This window comes from Protopterus annectens, chromosome 3.part0, assembly GCF_019279795.1.
Source record: "Protopterus annectens isolate FY-2018-M chromosome 3.part0, PAN1.0, whole genome shotgun sequence".
NCBI classification, from domain to species: Eukaryota; Metazoa; Chordata; order Ceratodontiformes; family Protopteridae; genus Protopterus; species Protopterus annectens.
The window spans coordinates 1002156625-1002174426 of record NC_056731.1 but is presented as its reverse complement, the minus strand read 5'-3'; positions in this window follow the sequence as shown (position 1 = coordinate 1002174426).

Here is a 17802-nt window from a genome sequence, read left to right as displayed (position 1 = left end):
CTTAAAGAACAGACCTTTCCAGACCATGTCAAATCAAAATTATTGGACGCACCATTGAACAAAGACAATTTGTTTAGCACCAAGGCAGAAGAGGTCTAAAACAAGATGGAAGAAAAAGATAAATCTATGCAGACAGTTAAAGACTTTTTACAGGTCCAGCCTCCGAGGTTTAGTAGGTATTGCCCCTCCAAGCACTGGTCCTTTCCGGCCCCCTCCAGGCCAGCTCAGCCCAGACCCGGGGAAGCAGATCCCCCAGACAGCAGCCCCAGGGAATGCAGAGATCTAAGCAATGGAGTTCCTCCTCTTCAAAAACAGGGAGTGCTAAGTCACCCCCGTATGGTAAGAACTCACAATGACTTTACACATCCACCCCTTACCTCTGCCCACCTGCTTGTGCCCCTAAGAGGAAAACTGTCCTTCCTTGCAAACAACTGGGCCTCTATTACCAATGACCGATGGGTCCTCAACATAGTGCCCCAGGGATACAAATTTTATTTCCACACTCTGCCAACCCCAAAAAGGGTTCCCAGATCTTCCTCCAAACCAGTGGGCAGAGGCCAAAAAGCAAGTCCTTTCCCTGCTCTCCATGAGGGCAATACAGCATGTTCCTGCAGACCTGATAGGCCAAGGTATCTATTCCATACTCTTCCTGGTACCCAGAAAAGAGGGCACCTGGCACCCTATCCTCAATCTATCCATTCTAAACACCTTTTTGGTGATACCAAAATTCAAAATGCTCACCCTCCAGCAGCTTCTTCCTATGCTTTCCAAGGATGCTTGGTTAGCCCCCCTAGACCTAAAAGAGACCTACCTACACATCCCAATCAGGGAATCTTGCAGGAAATATCTATGTTTCAGGGCAGGATCTATGCACTTTCAGTTCTCTGTGCTTTCCTTTGGCTTATCCACTGCTCCCAGAGTTTTCACAAAATGCCTGGCTCCTGCCATTACTTTTTGCAGACAAAGAAATATTCATATTTACCCCTGCTTAGACGATTGCCTGATTCAGGCAGACAGGAAAAGCTGTTACAGCACCTGACCTATGAAAAGGACCTACTGACCTCCCTGGGGTATACTATATCAACGAAAAGAAATTAAAACTAGTCCCCACACAAAAAATTCTATTCCTGGGAGCAAGCCTGGACACAGCATCCCAGATGGCATTCCTTACTCCAGAAAAACAAGCCTACCTGACAGGCCACTTCTCTCAAGTAAACACCAGAACCCAGTCATCCGCAAGGAAAATCCTGCATGCTCTAGGGTTCATGGCTTCCTGCATTCTACTCATTCTATATGCCAGACTGCATGTGAGTAAACTACAGTGGTACCTAAAAAGCCTATGGTGTCAACACTCTCAAGACCTGGAAACTATCATACCAATGATACCTTGTCTTAGGAAAGATTTTCTTTGCTGGGCAGAAGCATACAACCACAACAAGGGACTTCCCTTCTCACAACCCCATGCCACCCAGACCCTCATCACAGATGCATCAGACTATGCCTGGGGTGCACACCTGGACGGCAGGTGCATTCAGGGCCATCTGAGCCCAAATCAAAATACATTTGCACATCAACCAAAAAGAGATGCTAACTGTTCAGCACACCCTGACAGCTTTCAGACCCCTACTCTCCCCGGGGCTTCTACTGATCAAAACAGACAATACCACAGTGATGTGGTATATCAACAAGCAGGGAGGGACTCACTCTTATCCTCTGTGCAGGCTCGCCGTGACCCTCTGGCACACGGCCTCAGCCATGCAGCTACACCTGCTAGCACAATTCCTGCCAGGCTCCCTAAACTCTCTGGCAGATAACTTAAGCAGAAACCTGCTAGACCCACACGAGTGGCAGCTAGACCACAGAACCTTCACCCTTGTAACCCAGAAATGGGGCACCCCGAAGGTGGTCCTCTTTGCCTCCCACTCCAATCATCAGCTCAGCAAATTCTGCACCAGAGAACCTCACAGCAAGACTGGGAAAGTGGATGCTCTATCCTTCCAGTGGGTAAACCTCTCAGTCTATGCATTTCCCCCTCTACCACTCATTTCAAGGGTACAGCTCAAAATAAGGGAGGAAAAACCGAGGGCAATCCTAATTGTCCCAAACTCACCACTGGTACCCACTGCTGTGCAGCCTGTCACCCCTGCCACCATGGCACCTACATCAGATCCCAACACTCCTGACCCAGAAGAATGGAGAATTCATGCATCCCCAATTGCCGACCCTCATCCTAGCAACCTGGCTTATTCCCTGACCTCTCCTCAAGCTGCCAGCCTAAGCAAACAAGTCCTAGATGTTATACATGAGGCCAGACACGCCAGCACTAGAAAATCCTATGGTGACAAGTGGAAAAGGTTTTGCACCTGAATCCAGGCTAAGGGAGCCAAAACACCACAGCCCTCCCTACCTCTCATCCTGGATTACCTAGCAGACCTACTACACAGGGGTCTATCCTTCTCTTCTGTTAAAATCCATGCCTCTGCCATCTCTGCTTAATACAGCACAGAGCCACCACTCTTCTCATACCCTCTCATCAAACAGTTCCTAAGAGGGGCTAACAACTTAAGGCCACTCAGAAGAGCTCCTACCCTAGCTTGGGACCTTAACTTTGTGTTGGAAAAACTCACCCTACCCCCATTTGAACATGCAGCTTCAGCAGAGTTAAAATTCCTCTCTTGGAAAACAGCCTTGCTTCTGACTGTCACTTCAGCTAGAAGAGTTTCAGAGCTACAAGCATTCATGGCTGTAGAGCCCTTCACCATTTTCCATGCTGACAGGGTCTCCCTCAGGGCTAACCTATCCTTCATGCCTAAAGTGATGTCCATTGTGACTCTCAACCAATCCATTAATTTGCCCACCTTTTTCCCTAACCCAAAAAACAAGGGGGAAAGGATTCTGCACTCTCTAGATGTGCACAGACAGTTCAGATTCCATCTGGATAGGACTAAATCTTTTAGAAAAACTGATAAATTGCTAGTCAGCTTCGCAGCAGGGGCAGAGGACAAGGCCATATCCAAACAATCTCCAAATGGATAGCACACTGCATCCATTTCTGCTACAAACAGCATGGGAAACTGCCCCAAAGGGGGTCAGGACACATTCCACCAGGGCAACTTCCACCTCTGCAGCTTTTCTCAGAGGGGTCCCCACCAGGGACATCCTGGAGGCTACAACATGGACTTCTTTCATACCTTCACCAAGCATTACCACCTGCCTATCTTCTCCAAATCCAGGGCAGGCTTTGCCACCACAGTCTTGCAGGGCATTGTAGCCAGCCCCCAGTCTTCTTGACTGCCTCCACCCTTTTCTTCAGCTTTGGGAATCAACCCAAATGTGATGACTGCAACAGTGAAACACAAAGAACATAGTGCAGTTGTGTACACTTACCATAAATGTAGATGTTCGAGTGTATTCACTGTTGCAGTCCTGGTCCCCCCCTCTCCATCCCCCTTGTCTCTCTCTCTCTCTCTCTCTCTCTCCTTACAGGGAATTTTTGGTATTTACTTTCTACTGGTGGTGTTCTTCCACCATAATCTAGCTCCCTATTTGGGGGCTCCTGACAGTTGGGGCAAGAAAAACTGATGTAATGGGGTTGGCTGCCTGATTTTATACCACTGACGACCTGACGTCAGTCCTGGAGTGACAGCAACCAATGCAGAAATACTAAGCCTCTGGTATTCGGGCCGACTGAGGGCTACCCCTGACAGGATAACCCAAATGTGATGACTGCAACAGTGAATACACTCGAACATCTACATTTATGGTAAGTGTACACAACTGTACTTTTTCTCTGGGGGGGAGCTAATGGTTGTTGCTAATATAATGGGAAGATTTTGTAATATATTGCAAGTGGCTTGATGATATTTTGCACCATTTCCTCCACCAGTGTAAGCCTTGGAGAAGGCATATTATATCCTCTGTAGCAATTATGATTCTCAGTCTTTAGTCCCCATAGAAGCAGGTAGACTTTACAAAGCTTCGTAACTAACAAGCTGTTCCCCTGTATGTAGAGGGGAAGGTTAGGGTAGAGATTTGATGTATAGTTATTTTTATTCTTCCACTTGGATATATAGAATCCATAACTGTCATCAGTCCTTTATTTAGAGTTTCATACCTCTCTGTATCGTATTGCTCTTGACATGTATCTGTTATCTAAATGTGCTTTATAATTGTGGAGATGCTGTGTCTAGGCCTTTGGTTTTGCTTCTGTTGAGGAGGTATATCTAGGTACGAAGTACAAATTCAGAAATTTTCAACTGAAAAGAAGTCTGAATTTTTAAATTCAGTTTTAGTGGAAAAAGTTTTATTGGGCCCATCAGGTCCACCAACATGTTCATGAAAGAGGGAGATTAGATTAGGAAGTTTGTAAGAGTTTTCTGCCCACCTCCTGTTCATATCACCTACGTCCTCTTTCACGTCTGAGAGTCAACAGAGGTGACATGAATGTAACAGTAACAAACCAGAACCTTTTCAATAAAAGGACAGTATACAACTTCAGGAAGGCTATGCTAGTGTGCTTCCTTCCCTTCCCTACTGTTCTGTCTTAATCACTTAAAACCTCTTCCAGCAACTGGCTCTCTTCATTCCCTTTGGACAACAGATTGTGAAAGACTCCTGGGTGTTAAGGGTGGTTCAGGAGGGATACAGAAAACTCCCTTCCCACTGAACTAGGTAGAATTTTTCTTTCCTTTTTTGTATGACTTACTTTCTTTGCAGAGTTTTTATTTTTCCCAGATGTCAAGAGTCCTTAACTTGGGATTCAACTCTTCTATCCAGTCTGGGATTCCAGATCCTCCTTAACCATTGCAGAAAGTTGGAGTTTTATCTAGAAACTTTCCTGAGCTTCTTGGTTCAGTCTGAGACATCAGCCTGAGACTTCTTCGAATTCTGGGGTTCATATCATCTTTGTTTCTCATGATTCTTCTTGCCTACAGTATCTAAAAAAGACATGGAGCCAACACTTTCATCCTTTATTTTCATATACCTATCTTGGGCATTCTATAAAGAGAACTGCACTGGTGAAGACTGCAGAGATTACACATCTTCCCTTTTTTCTCCTCAACCTCTAATTCAGTCGGTAACTACAGGCACCTCAGAATTACCTTGGAGCAGTTCCTATTAGGATAAAGTGGCAATGCCTGTGGTATTCTCCAGACACCCCAAAGCACATTTTCCAACTGTTGTACAACACCACAGTGTTGGGATACATCAACATGTTAGGGACCACAAACCATATCCTCTATACAGGCTGGCTGTGATTGCTTGGGAGTTAGCTGTTTGGCATTCCTTAACCCCCGAATTATATTGCTCTTTGTTGGAGCATTACATAGTAGCAGAATAACTGAGCAGAACCTCACAACTACAATTGAATGACAGAGTCTTCCAAGTATTGATCATGTTCTGAGGAACACTTCAGACAGATCTTTTGCCTTTTTTCAAAATAGGACTCTGCAAAGAATGCGGTGTTCCCCTTTTTTGGCCAGATAATATTGGTTCTCCCTTTATGGAACTGGCCAAGAGCAATTACCACATGTTTCTTCACGATCTTGATCTAGATGAACAAGACAAGGGAGAGTTTGACACACACAAATCTAAGACATCTTTAAATTTCCTGCCTGGATTCTGATACCTTTCAAACACCTCTTCTTTGAGGACATGCAGCAAGTAATAAAATAAATAAGAAATCCTGATACTTGAAAATCTTATATTGACATGTGGAAGACTTTTCTGTTTCATATCTACCAAGTCACCAGGGCCATTCCTGGAATTATACCTCTGGTACTCAAATATTTGTGCAAGTTACGTGCCTCAGGTGTTCATATTACTTTTTCAAGTTACATCTTACAGCTATTTCAATATGTCTACCTGTGGATCTTTTTCTTTTTTTAGTGTCTTTTAAGTGCAGCAGTTTCTGATAAGTGTTTCACCAGAGATCACCTTGCAAACAGGTTGCTCCTTCCCGGGATTTTATCTTTCTGCTGGAAGAGTTAACCACATTTCCATCTGAACCTGAGCATCAGGTATATCTATGGTTCATTACATAGAAAACTGTTCTATTTGCTCTGACATCTGCAAGGTCAACATCCAAGTTGCAAGCTGTCTTGGTGGGTAATCTTTATCTGCTTTGTGTTTGGGATAGGTATCTGCAAGAATAAACCCCTCATTCCCAAAGTTGTTTCTGGTTTCTTTGAATCAGGCCATAAATCTCCGTGTTCTTTATCCTCACCATCAGAACCATGGAAAAAGGATTTCACATACTCTGGACATGCTTAAGCAGTTTAGGTGCTAACTTGACAGCTCTGACACTTCAGGTACTAACGTGACAGAACCAAGTCCTTTAGAAGTCCTTTAGAAAAGTGAATCCGCTATTTACTTCTTAAGTTAAGATTAAGAAAAGGCAGCACAAAAAAAAAAAAAAAAAGAACAGCATGAGTCAAACAGATGATTTCCAGCTGGTTGTTCTTGGCTATTGCCTTTTGTTAACCACTGTGACAACCCAGTTCTAGGCAGTATTAAGGCACACTCTCCGGGGGCCTTGTCTTCTTTTATGGCATGTACTGGAAATATAAAGATTATTTTCTTACCTGGACCCTAGAAACTTTCTGGACACAGCTACACAGTCCTCTGTATATAACTGTGCATGACATTTCACAATGGATTCATCTTTCTATATCCAGGACTGCCTTTGCTAGAATCAAAGGTTCCTGTATCCATAGCCTTCCTACTCCCAGGTTGGATACACTTTGGTAGTCAATCCATATAACCTAAAGGCTACTGCAGCAGTGGTAATGATGAACATAGTACTCCTGTGTAAGTTGCACTTACCCATAACAGTAGATGTCCAAATTCCGCACTGCTGCAGTAGCTGCACCCACCCAACATCTTCCTAGTGATGTATAGGGTTTTTTCTTGTTTGTTTAGTTCGGGTTGAGTATGTTACTACTTAACTATTAAGCAAGAAAGTCCTGAAGATTTTCCACTGGCTGCTGATTTTCTGTCCTCAGGCAAGCCAATCAGCAGTCAGACTGGAAGTGTGGGAGAGAGCCAGAACTTTTGGAAGCTGGCCTGTCACTGTGTCTTGGGCAAGATGCATCCCATATATTCTAAAGGCTACAGCAGTAGTGAAGATTTCGAACATCTACTGTTATGGGTAAGTGCGACTTATAATGCTAAAGGACGGGCCTCATATCTACTAAAGCAAAAGTTTTACAGGTCCTGTTGAATTTGAAAGCACTGTTTCAAATAGGCTTACCATATTCTTTTATTAAGGTCTGCCTGTCTGCCACAGTGTTCCCTTTCTCTTCACCATAGAGGCTTTTCATCACTTCTTAAAAGGATTCTTGCACTCAGGCCACTAAGGAGGTTAACGAGTCCTTTATACTTGAAAAATTACTTCCTCCATTCAGATCAGCAAATTCATCTTCTTGGTAGTGATCATTTTGGTCAAGGTAAGGTATCAGAATTACAGACCCTGATGAGCAAGGAACTTTTGGGTTTTTCCATGTGAGCAGAATTTCCTTGCATACCAACCCTCCATTTATGCCTAAAGTGACTGAAATTGTCCTTAATTAGGATAGTCATCTCCCAGGTTGCTTCCCAGGCCACAAAGCATTGAGGAGAGGGTACCTCATTCCCTAGATATTCTCAGGCAATTGATATATTAACTGGATAAGAACCAAAGATTACATAAAGATTGACCAACTTTTTTGTGCAGCTGCTCACCTACTCACCAGGAGTGGAGTCCACAAGAAACTAACTTGCCAAGCACAACTCAACAGAGTTGAACTCCCAAACCTGACTTTTAGATTAAGTAATGTCTGTGGGTGCAGCCATTGATTTGAGGCAACTGCTCCTGTCTGTAGGGGTAAACATTATTTGTTGAAAATGTACATATATATGTATGTTCATTCAAAGTTGAAAAGGGATGGAAGCTCTGAAAATTGATTTAGTTTTATATCTGAATTTTTCATTGATGCAAAATATGACACAGGCTGAAATGGAGATGAGAATAAGCAAATACATAAGAGATCAGCCTGTTAAATATTAGTGTGTGTATGCAATCCAGATGTTGAAAATGCACGTTCAGAACAACTGTAATGTATAATTGATAGGAGTAATAGCTTTCAATTGTAATGGCTACTCTGTCCATAATATCATTAAATGTAAATGGCATTAGATGTACAGACAAAAAACAAAAAGTACTGAATTATATTGAGAAATGTAGGATGCAAATTACATTATTGTAGGAGACACATTTGAGTAGAAATGGGCATGTGAATTTCACAAAGAAAAGATTTCAGGATGGACATTCAGCAGAACAACGTAAAGAAAAGAAAAGGGGAGTGATAATACTGATTGCTAGAGGTGCTCCAATAGTCACAGAGGAGGGGAAAAAGACAATAAATGTAGATTTTTGGTAGTAATGGGGCTATTGGTAAGAGAGGTGGTTTACTCTGATATGCATTTATATTCCACCAAAAACTGCTGTTATAGAGCTAATCAGGGAGCTATTATTTATGGGTGGAAACTGGACCTTCATTTGCAATTGTGAGGATATACTGGGGACCTAGAATGGAAAATATAACAAGAGGGTAGATTTCTCAAGAAAGACATGAAATTTATTGGGGTGGAAGATATGAATTCACTGTTAGGAACTAAACAGAATTTACATGTTATTCTCCAATGTGGCATAACTAGGTTAGGACTGTACAAAAAAAAAAAAAACAGAAAATGGACCAATAAACACATCTGAAAACCAACTACTTAAACCAAGATACCAAGGGACTAGGGGCCTGATTCATTAACAGCTACACTAAACGTAGCCATTGTGCATATGGCACACCATGCACACAGTAACACACTATTTTGTATTCATTAAATGGCAACATTTGCTAATGAAAGCATAAGCAGCTGAATTACATATTAGTTAACCAATCCAGCATAGTGGATCTATTCATGAAGCTATAATGCAATCATATATACTGGGTGTAGCCATTTGACCTGAAATCCAAAACTATTTGGATTACAGCAATAATTACACTTAGAAAAAAGCATGTTAGCATTTGCTGCTGTTGTTAGAAAGTTGTATGTGTAGCAGGCTTTAATAAAAGTTGCTGCTGCTGTTGCCTGACCTCTGCCAAGAAGAGGAATGTTCTTTATACCCTGTTTGACTCAGTATGGACTGTATGATACAGAAAATTATACAGCAAAACTAGGTAGACAGGGAAACAGTACAGGAAATATGCATTCTCTTCCACCCTCGTCTGAAGCCTAAGGTAAGTATGGAACCTGTTTGAAAAAAAAATTGCTTATTTTCGTATCCACATAGTTATATGTTCCTAAGATGAGACATCTTTCCTGTGTACAGTAATGTTGGTAATACTGTATGACTGTGATATCTGCAGTATCTACCTGTGGACTTTACACAATGATGTGCATCAAGCATTTTACTTTCCCACACATATATGGAACCATAACTACATTAAAAATGTGCAAAGGCCAGTGCACAGTCATCTGTTATTTGTACATGGTGGTGGTGGAAGAGAATGCATGAGGGTAAACCTAACTCCAGAGAAGTGAATGTAAATTATTGAATCGTATTGCCTACTTGCAGTATACCCGCAGTGTTGTCCTCCTTGTCAGAACCAACACCAATGTAAGAATTAAAGTTTTTTATTAGTACATACAAGTAAATACAGCTCACACTCACCCTCCCCCCCAAAAAAATAAAAGTAAAGGAAATGAAAAGCAGCTGTACAGGTCATGTAAGGAGGACAACAGCTATGGGACTGATTAGTACAGTGCAGCATTAAACAAAGCAATGCACATTTTTCCAGTATAAATGGGTTAAAGTGTTCTTGGATATCTACCTGTGTGGAGGGCAGTCAGTTATATATCACAGGTGTAACACATTTTTGGCTACAAACATCAAACCTCTAACCTTACTACAAAGTGATACAACACTATTCTTCAATAACTTGGCAGATAGGCATAGAAAATGTTCTATAATGTCACGTTGCTTTCTTCACAATTTTTTGTAATGTAATAAATAACTGATACACTTCCCTATGTCACCAACAAGGGGCAAACAATGCACAAATTAAGCTATGGGTGTATTGTGAAATGCAATCCATTATTAAGGTTGAAATACAGTGTATTGTAAAAAAACAGCAACTTATCTTTCCTCAAGTTACTTGTGACACTAGAGACATGTTTTACAAACAGTTAGCACGCAGCTTTCTAAACAATCTCCCCTACCACGATACACATTTCCTTACATAAAAGGTTATCTTGATATAGTGTAGATGCAGCCCTAACTGTGAATATGCAAATGAGGTGTGAACTCATTAGCATTCATGAATTCCAAAACCTGCAGCAAGTGCAGGGAATGTAAACATGGTGTAACACCCTACCTCTGCAAGGACAAGCACTGAGAAGTGTTACATGCTAAATGCTTGCAAGTGCGAATGAGTACTCTGACTGCAGTCAGTCAGGGTGTGTCAGAGAGATGGTACCGACAAGAAACTTTGTGACTACCACTGACTAACTTTTAGGAGAGGAGCATTCCTAACATTGATATTAATTGTTTCTGACAAAAGTTTCTGCCTATCAAAACAATTGTGTCTGCAGTTCTAATGAAGTAGATTACTCACTGAAACATATATCGACTGCAAGGCAAAGTACATATCAGCCTTCTTAGAGAAGAATAGATTTTTGAAAGATGTTGGGAGGGTGGCCTAATGGTTAAGGTTAGGGTTGCCACCCCTCTGTTTTTTTTCCGGACTATCCGGAAATCAAACTGATTCTCCGGTAGTCCGGAAAACAGTGTACAAACTCTGGTATTCTGTTTCAAAAAGGAAACAGACTATCGGAGTTTGTAAATCGGCTGATTTACTATGCTTTTTTTACAGAAAGCATAGTAAATCAGCCGAAAGCAAGCAGCAGGAACAGAAAAAGAGGGCGTTCCCCACCGAGTGATGTCATTGCAACATCACAAAATGGGCAGAATATGGGCAGGAGAGGGGGTGGGTGGGATTATTGGTGACGCGAGGGGTGTGGCTTTACTTTGGTTTTCACCATGAAAGAAGGTGGCAACCCTAGTTAAGGTGTTTGCCTTACAAACACAAGGTGCAGGGTTTGAGTCTCACAAGGGATAATTGGCTAGGCTTACAATGGCTCGCAAGGGCACTTAGCCTAATACTAACCTATGAATCTAAAACCTATGAATCTATGTTCACAAAGTAAAGAGAAACAAAGAGGTGCAGTGTTCAGATGTTCTATTTTATGTTCTGTGAGGAAAGATGATCACCTTGCTGCTAGTGTCACAGTCATCCACACATATAACAGCAAATTACACAGGACAAAAGTCAGGATTTTTTTTTCATTTTTTCCTGTAATGTCAGTAGATACTATTTCACATATTGAGTATAGAAAACCTCTTTTTTATCTTCACCTTATAATATGTGTGACACATAATGATAAGAATCTGAACAGTGTCTTGTGAATTCCCTAGTATCTTGGCATTCTAATTCAGAGATGGCTGTGTTTGTGTGAACATAATGATGTTTTAATGAGCATATGTTTATGTTGAAACACAACCAAGTTGAGGAGATATCAAAAGAATACATATTAACAACTTGTTTCATGATGTTTCCTCTATTTCAGTATCTTTCTTTTATTTTCTCTTCATTTGCTAGCCATTTAACGTTGCACAGTCTGGACTGGAGTGGTTCCTCGCAGTGAACTACAGTTCAATGCTTAAGGAAGAAGTGAAAATTTTAATTTAGACGGCCTTCTGCAGTGCAAGCAAGCCTGGAAGTGATGCGTGGATGGCAGCACTATTGATAGTACTTGCTGAAGAAAATACACCTGTTGGTAAATTTCTGTGTGGTGCAAGGTAAATGCAGTGATGTTAGAGAAACAAAACAGCCGATGCTGGGTTTGAGTCCAGTAAGGTGATAATTTTAAAGAGGGGGTCTGAATATCCATATTTACATACATTTTGTGATGTAATTGTGTTGCTGTTTGAAACTCAACTATTCCAACTATTGCTAACAAAATGAGCTGTTGTATGTCCCCTTTAATGTTATTTGCCAGTACCTACAGTCCTGATAATGTGTGCCAGAAATTAAAGTTCATGTGTGTCAAGGAGATGTGAGAAGGATGAATGTGTCACTTGAATGCAATTCATGCTCTGGTCATTGCTAGATATACCCATGATTAAATTCATTTTACTGTCAGCTTTTTTCTCTCTCATATTTTTTTCAATGTCTTTTGTATTTGCTCTCCACTCAGCAGTGTGCAAACATAGTTCACTACCAAAGCAAAAAAGTGAAAATTTAAATTTAGGCTCCCTTCTGTAGTGTAAACAAGTCTGCTTGTGGTGTTTGGCCATCAGCACTCAGTGTAGCAATTGGTGAATAAATTCAACCTGTCAGGTAACTTTCTCTGTGGTACAAGATGCAGGGTTTGAAATCAGCTGACTACTTTTACATAGGAGATCAGAATGCCATTTGTCATAACATTTTGATTAGGAATGTCATTACACATGAGTATGAAAACTATGTTTATTGCAAGAAATAAAAGCCCAGTAGAATGTATGTAAATTATGTAAGACATGACACTGATGATATTTAATGTTGAATGCACATACATGATGGGCACATTGTTTTTGTTGTGATTACAGTGTTATCTCATATCATAACTATGTGTTTATGACAGTATGTGTTATGAAGTATGTATGTATATAGCCTAACCCAACATGTCTCACTCAGGTCATGCAAGTGCATGCATCTGAGATGTATTTTTCAAACACAGTCAATGCCTTTCACATAGGAATGCAGTTCCATGACTTAAGTAGTCGTAGACATACAGGCATATCTTAAGTATGTCTACAGTCAGTTTTTTATTAGTTTCCCTGTAATTAGCATGCTAATAAGTAAGTTTTGCTGTGGCATTGACAGTTAAGCAGTTTCATCCCCGGGTAGTACTGCTTATTCTTACTGCTGTCTCACTCTTAACATTCCAGTATGATACCATGATTATAAACAGCATACAGTTTAACACTGGAACATTATTCAAGCTTTTGAGCCTCACATGTGGCCAAATCTCAATGTTGGTTTTAACATCTTCTGTGTCTCTTGATGTATTTATTTCCAATGTGTTTGGCAAGCCATTGCTCTGCTTCCAGTTGCTCAAATGTAGTTGGCAACGATGTGCGTCTTTGCATACAAACTGTTACAGATCCATATTTCTGGCTTGACTGCTGCATACATGGCTGGTTAAGGTAGAGATGGTATGCTATTTTGGGCATAATGGCGGGGTGTTGAGACTCCAGGATTTTTGTGGTATTCCTCATGAAGCACGATTGCAGGGGGGATATACCAGGTCTCAGTATAAGGCTGAGGCTTGGAATAACTTGGCCAAGACAGTGTCAGGTGCAACTGGCATCCCATGCACTGGGGAGCAATGCCATTACCTGACATGAGGAGACACAAGAGGGACATTCTTTGCAGTTTTAAATTCATTCTCCCATCAGTTACCACCCATCAGTTGTGTAAGTATACTGATCCATAACATCTCTATGATATGGCATTAATTAGCCACCAGTGCACATTATGCTTTCATATAGATTTTTTTTCTTTTTCTACTGTACAGCCACAGCGGAGATTGCAGAAACCTGTGAGGTGCATCAGGAGAGACTAACTCACCTTTGAGAAACACGGGATAAGTATGCGTCTGTTCTGACTGCAAGGCACAGAAGTATTCTCATTCCATCACTGTGTATCATCTTGAGCAGGCATACCCTAACTTTAATATCACACCTACATGCATGCTCCAGTACCTCTTGGTTATTGCATTAGGCAATGAATACATCAGATTAATTGTGTGTGAGTTCAATATCCACAAACAGATGTTCAATTTTTATACAAGCTACTATTTATAAGATATTTTAACTTCAGTACTGCATGGCATTAAAAGTTCAGTCTTTGCAAATGCAGTTATTACCTTAGAAAGCAGATCTCTGATATGACACAGTGAAATACATGATTCTGTTAGTCATATCATACCATTGTGATTGATTTTATGACACATTTATGCCTTCCCATCATATCTGGATGTGGCCAAGGTGTACTTATGTATTTTTATATTGTTTTATGTATTGAAATAAGTAATGTGACTTGCCATTTATCTAATTAACTCTTTTATGTTGCCCCAATTTTCCTTTTTTATACATTGCTTCTAAAAGCAAAATGACCATCAACACAAGGAAGTAGACCAACCACTGGGGTTTCACCCTCCATACTTCCACAGGTGGCAGTGGTGACATCACCACAGGTAGCACAGACACCCAGCAGATCTGGGACACAGCCTTGTCAGTGTTGCCTCCACAAAACCCACACTACCTGCTCCAACTGTGTCAGGTAACTCTGCACCAGCTTCTGGTGTAGTGGTACCCTTCAGGAACAGTAATATTGGAAGTGGCAATTTTCTCACCCAACAGCAGCTGACAGGGCTGGTAGACAGCATGATGGAGAAGGGCTTCAGTACCCAAATCAGCAGGGCTGAAAAGGTCTTGCATCATATTGCCAAAACAATTCTGAGTCCTGCACTAAACCAGGCAGGTTGGCAGGAAATGAGAGTTCCGAGGGGTGAGGACTAAAGTCTCACTGTAATCAAGCTGGACTTGGATGCTCTTCTGAGGTCCCCTGCCTATCAAAAATCATGGTGTCTCCTAACCTTTTGTGTCCATCACCATCCCTGTCTGTCTTGTGTATCCTGTAAGTCTGCACCTGCTGCCTAACCTATCCTATCTAACTGACCCACTCATTACTAAGCACCCTCCCCAACATTCCTCTCTCTCTCTCTTGCTCAAAAAAAAGGCTCCTGTTCCAGAAAAAAATTACACCCCATACATAGCTCTCCACTTTGCCTATGTGTCATCTTGGCACACTTGATTTGGTTCAGTTGGCTATACAACATTATTTTGTTGTTGTCTCCCATCCCTGGTGTGGTGACTCTCCAAAGTCATGAATTTTTTAGCACAAGTCTACATTTATGCTCTGAACAAGTGGATAGCTATGGTGCTTTCCCACCAGTGTCCTGCAAATCCCTGTATTCTTTCCCATGTCCTACCCTCTGCTTGCCCGCCATGCTCACTGCTGCCCTTTCAGTCCATTTTTACATGTTTAATCTGGTCAAAAAATAGAATCACACACAATGCATGTGGCCAAAACTGGCCTATGGAAAAGCTTTCACTTTTTGTCCTCATCACCAGTGCTGAGTGACAGTGGGTGCCATTTAACTTCCTATGGCAAAAGCTGAAGATTTTAATTTCAGGTGCAGTAGTCCAGTTACTTTTGCACAAATGTTCTTAAATCTGCTGTGTTATGGGAATACACAGTAAAGGCAGACTAAAGACAGTACTGTGAAACAGTTACTGTAACAGTTCTTAGGCTGCTGGATGTCCTGAACTAGAAGCTTGTCTGTGGCATATTGACATAATTCCCCAGTTTGTAGAGTGATGTCTTTACTATGGGTCAGATTATTTCATGACATTTTATATTACTATCATATAGTTATCTTCAACTTTCTGTATTTCTTTCCATCTACATCTCATTAACATACCATTTGAAGAGTACAGCAAACCATCATTTGCAAAAACATTCCAGCTCCAACAGGGACAGCCATCCTTATCCTGCTTATGTCTTAATGTTGGCTGTGATCTCCTATCCCTTCTTGCTCCCTACAGCAAACACACAATTGTACAGTGCATGACAACTTAATAATGAGGAAATATGTAACATACCATACAGATGGTCGTACGTGTTCCACAAAGATACAGTTGCTATTTCTCTCTCTGTCTGTCCCTGTTCATCCCTGCTGCCTCAGTAAGTTGTCACTGTCCTTCAGTTGTGTTATGTAAAGTGTGTGGAGTAGGAGTTCCTTTGTTGCTTGATAAGATAAAGCTCTAATCTGTACACAGATTTTTGCATTCTTTCAAGGGTTCTAATCCAGGAGTTACAGTAGCTTAAGTTTTTCTGACTGTTTTAGTACACTATTTTATGTGTAGCTGTTGCCTATATATTGATCTGATATTGTTAATCCTCGTTCATTCCTTATGCATGGGTATCAGTTCCGAGCTCGGAACTGAGCCGGCCATTTTCCAAGCTCACATCAGCTTCAAACTCTTGAGCTAAACTCTTACCCAGAATCCCCGTCTCCCTGTTACCTCAGATTTCATTTGCCGCATTGTCATTCGGGCGTGTCAAGCTACTTCTCTTGAGCTAAGTATAGTCAATTGTTGTTTAATAGCTTTATAGACTACTTTTCTGTCAGAAAAGTTCATATTTTATTGTCTCTTACCCTATCGCATTTAGCGCTTATAATTTCTTCAGGTTTTTCTGCCTTTTCTTTGCCACTTTACCACGAGGTATTCTCTTTTTACCATCATTGGTAATCCTTTCATCCTTTTCTCTCATACCTTCGGGTACTCTCTTGTACCATTGTTGGTAACTTTTTCTTCTGTTTAATTTGCTGTCATGGCAGATAAGAAAGGTAGTCTGGGATTTAAGCTCTGATTGTGGACACAAACTGCCTACTTCTGATGCACACTCTTTGTGTGTTTATTGTTTGGAAGCTTCCCATTTGTCTGTTGATCCACGCTGTACTATTTGTGACAAATTTTCTAATAGAACCTTGTTGGAAAGGAAAAGCAAGCTGATACAGAAGGGACTTCTAAAATCTCCCTTTTCAGAGGCCTCAACCCCACCTAGAGCCCATAAGAAAACCTTGGATGTTTCTACTAAGGCTAAATCTTTGCCTTCATCTCCGGCTGGGGACACCCGCCAACCAAAATATAAAAAGGCTAAAGTTTCGGCTCCGGAGCTTTCTCAGTCAGCCCCAGTGATTCCGGTGCCTAGACCTTCAGCACCGAGGCCTTCAGCTCCATTAGTGATTTCGGCTCCGTCTTCTCCTGCAGCCTTCTATATATCTGCACCGAGGAGCTCCTCAGTTCAGACCATTACTACTGTATCGGCACCGACCGTTCAGTCGGCGCAGACCTTGACCGCCGCATCAGCTCCAAGATCTTCCTCGGAGCCGACACCTTTATTATTGACTCCAGTTTTGTCGGTTCCAGCTTTGGCACCGACAACCACTTCGGCACCGATCCCTGTGTCGGTGCAGACAATGACCTCGGCACCGATGACTTCTTCAGTGCAGACAACACTAGTCCAGTCTTTCTCAGCACCATTGTCCTTGGTGCGGTCAGATGACATGGGCACCAAGTCTGCCTCTTTTGTGGACAGGCCTGTTTCTCCCTCAGTCTCCGTGAGGTCAACTAGAAGCCTTTCTCAATATGATATGTTGCATCTTGTGGCATTTTTGGCCAGAGGTATCCCACCCCTCAGGAACTATGCTTCCTTGGGAGGTGATCAGCCATCTCCAAAGACCCCTTCTTATTCTCCTCCTTCATTGCCTTTGAAGTCCATGGATATAGCACAGTCTTCTTCTTCTGTGGTTCCCTTTATGGACCTCACTAAGGAACCACAGTTGCCTTCATGGCAGGAAAGTTTTGCTACGACCCAGGATGTCAGCTGTGACACGCATAGCTTGCTGCTCCACAGCCATCCAGGGACATCGGATCGACAGGCTGAGCAACTTGGAGGGGTGCCCCCTGTCCTAGATATACACTCCTCTTTGGGTGGACCAGCCTTCCAACTGATGGGAGAAGGCTTTCGCTGCTGCTGGCGATACCAGACTGTCTATACCTCTGCCCTCCTCTGGTATACTGGTTTCACA